Below are 3862 nucleotides of genomic sequence, written 5' to 3' on the forward strand. Positions count from 1 at the left end.
ATTCACATTATGACTTCGTAAAAAGTAAACATGGTCAATTTTTTTCATGTTGTTGAAATACTACAGAAAACTAATAAAATAGCTTTAATCCATAAGTATGTGTAGATTTTAAATATCATGATATTTGTGGAAGAGAAATTATAGGTTTATGCCACAAAAAAAACTCTTCAGGAAGGTGCTTGAGAACTGAAGACTCAGAATGACAGCATTCAGAATGGATGAGACCACATTATTACAAACAAACAAACAAAAAATGATAGTTTGAGGATAAGGGTCAAGTAGTATACATCTGTATAATGCAGGGCCCAATCATGTACCTGGAGATCTACCTCCCTGCAAAGTTCAGCTCCAATCTTAATCAAACACAACTGAACCAGCTAATTAAGATCTTCAGGAAAACTCTAATTACAGACAGGTGTGTTGGAGCAGGATTGAAACTGAACTGGGAGGAAGCTCTTCATAAGACAGTATTGGGCACCCTGATATAATGCCTCATTTCCACCGAGCAGTACAGTACAGTGCAGTACAATTCGGGATGGTAAACTCTGATCCGGCTTGCGTTTCCACCGCCAACAGTACCCTTACTTGATAGGCGTGGTATATGCTGGACAGTAGCGATCGATGTCATTCTCGCGCAAAGAAGAAAGCGACACAGTAAACAACAATGGAGGACATACAGCAGATCTTGTTCTTGCTTCTCAGCATGTGGCTGTTGGAAGAAACGGTATTGTGTTTCAACTTTATTAATAAATGGCGCCTCTTGTGTTGTCATTCCCCTTGTAGCATGCACAAGTGACGATTCTCTGTCAACCAATCAATGTTCTGCAGTGAGTCTAGCTCCACCCTTTAGTACCAGACTACTGTGCTAGGTACCCCAATCGGAATTGGGGTCAGAATTAGGGTACCATTCACAAGTTCTGACAATGAAAATGGCATAAATTGCGTACCGTACTGAACTGTACTGAACCGTACCGCTCGGTGGAAACGAGGCATAATGCAAGTGCACATATTGGACAGTATAGTGTTTCTATAGTAGTTTGGGATAGGGGATTGATATTGTTTTATTAGTGTACATGCTGGGCTGAATAAGGAATCAGGCTCCTAATGATGTGTCTCCAGTTCCACCACAGTCCAGTCGCCTTGCTGGGAACTGGCCTGGCTGCTGGGGGAGAAACTACTAACAGAGGCCACTGTTGCGGTGGAGCAGTCGAAGTGGGACATGATGTGTGGCCACAGGCTGCTCTCCAGAGGGCTGAGGATGCCCCCTCCCTGCCCAGGCAGATACAGGAGAGGAGGACAGCCGTCCTCCCCGGTCAGAAGCAGAGTCTGGTTAATCAGCTGCTGGACCATATCCAGTTTTGTGTTCCAGTCCAGCTCCTGTGGGGGCGGTCGGCGTAGGTTTCCGTTGGCCACTCTCAGTGGTAGGTCTGTCGTGATCGAATTGCCAGTCTGGTTGGCCGAACCTTGGTGGCCCCCAGATCTGTTCTCCGCATCCTCTTCCTCCTCGCTGGTCTCCATGGCCTCGTAGATGGTGCAGAGTCCAGATGAAGGCGACAGGAGACACGGCGGTTGCCCTTTTACCTGCGGCTGCTGTTTGACTCTCTGTTGCTGTTCCATCTCAAGCTGACGCTGCAGGAGCTGACGGCGGAGCCGGTGTTCCTGCTGCTGCTGTTGCAGCTGCAACTGAAGCAGCTCTCGACGTTGCCTCTCCAGTGCCCTTTGCTGTTCCTGCCGCTGCCTTTCCTCCTCCAGACACAGCCGTTGCAGCCGTTCCTGCTCCTGGCGCTGTCGAATGTGTCTCAGCTGCAGCTGGTGCTGCTCTAACCGTCGCAGCTGCATGTTAGGCACCAATGCAGTCAGTGGGAACCTCGGAGGAGCATCAACATGCTGAACATCGATACGAGGCTGTGGCTGCTGTAGCTGCCTCTGTTTGTTCGGCAGAGGGGCAAGGTAGTTATTGTCATTCATCTCTTGGATTAGTCTTGGATGGTTACCATTCTCCTGTTGGATAAGTGAAACTTCACGAGTCTGTATGCTGTTCCCGGGTTTCCCTGTGGACAGTCAAGAGCACTTGCAATATGCATTTACTGACAGAAGAGTTCGTTATGAAGAAGGGTGTGATCGAACAGGAACAGAGGTAAAACACAGACAGAAAGAGGAACAGGCAGACAAGAAAATAACACACACAAACCAAACAACAAATTAGACAGAACTGTTAATAAAGTCAGGAATCGAGTTTTCCCGCACATCCTTTCTGTAAACACCTCAGGATATTTTTCAAAACTAGCAAACCATCACATAAGAATTATTCTGTGTTCAACACATGTTCAGCTCCATAAACCACATCTGTGGCATGCTGTTGGTTACCAAAGAAAATAATTTATGCTGGGTTCTCAGTTTGTAAAATCAAAAAAGTGTCAAAGCGACAAGTGCTCTGTTGCCAAAGAAGCTGTGGATAGAGCTTGTAGTTAACTTTGAATATCAATTTCAAGAACTGTAATTTTCAGTCTACAATATTAGATTGTGCAGCTGAAAAAAAATAGTCACCAGCAAGATTCAAGAGAGTAGTTCATTACTTCGGACTGAAAATGTTTTAACTGTGTAAAGAAATCTTTCAGAGTTTGTGTGTTAAGCCCAAAGTATACTTAGGTTTTTATGTGTACTCAAGGGTCAGAGTACAGTGTGTGTGACACAAATTTGGGTCACACAGGTGTCAGGTGTCATATGTGAACCAGTCCAAGAATGGGAGTGGGTTGCAGAGGATCTGATTTTTTGGAATAGTAACTGGGCTAAAAATAAAAGCATGTAATTGACAATGTAGCAGAACTGAATTTTTCACTGCACATGTACCTGAAATACATTTATAGACTACCCGGATAGTACTTAAAAATGTACATTAATCATATATAAATATAATAAATAATAATAATAATATGACATAATAAATTAAATAATAATAATAAATAAATTATAATAATATGATGTAATAAATTTATATTATAAATAAATAATACACATAAATATACAAATAAAATAATCCAAACATAATATAAATGAAATAAAGATCAAATTCCATTAATAAAGGCAGTTTTTAAGGGTAAATGATGCATATGTACATCCACATAAAGTGGTAATAACTTAAACTTGCTAATTTTAAAACCTTTAATTAACATAATGGATTTGTGGGAATTTGGAGAGAACAACAAATTCCTATTCTCAATGTATGTCACCTGGCACACATAATTTTACATAACAGAACAAACAGGGAGCAAATCTCTCTTTTAAAGATAAATTGATGATAAAATGTAATTCGTTAAATTCACCTCCAGATATTTTTGATGTAAAATGACTATTTTTGGTGGCAGGTGGTTAAAAAGAGAAAGGAAGTGCAGAGGAGATGAGAGAGAGAGAGAGATACTGAGAGATAGAAAAGAAAAAGCAGAAAGAAGGTTCCCTGACCCACCCTCACAGGACCAAATTAACATTCAGGCAGGTTTTGAAATATTTGTGCCAAGTTTGGGTTTATGCATTAATGTCTAATGATACTACATGAAAACAGGCAATTCTTGACATTTGTCAAACAATTCCTTGAGATACCATGCAACAGTATTGTGTTTGGCTTTCAGGGAGGGGTCCTGTTCTGGTGTTGAGTTTAGGGGTCATGACATGCTATAGAAGAAGGGGATTATAGATTATGAGCACTGACTGTCATTTCATCAAAATACATCTGGAATAAACACCATTTCAGCAGATATCCATTTCCTGTTCAAAATAAAATTCCACAGGAGCACTCAGACGAGAATAGACCATCATGCCACTAAAAAAATAAATAAATAAATAAAAAAACAAACAGGAACAGACA

Source organism: Ctenopharyngodon idella, chromosome 3 (assembly GCF_019924925.1).
Source record: "Ctenopharyngodon idella isolate HZGC_01 chromosome 3, HZGC01, whole genome shotgun sequence".
NCBI lineage: Eukaryota > Metazoa > Chordata > Actinopteri > Cypriniformes > Xenocyprididae > Ctenopharyngodon > Ctenopharyngodon idella.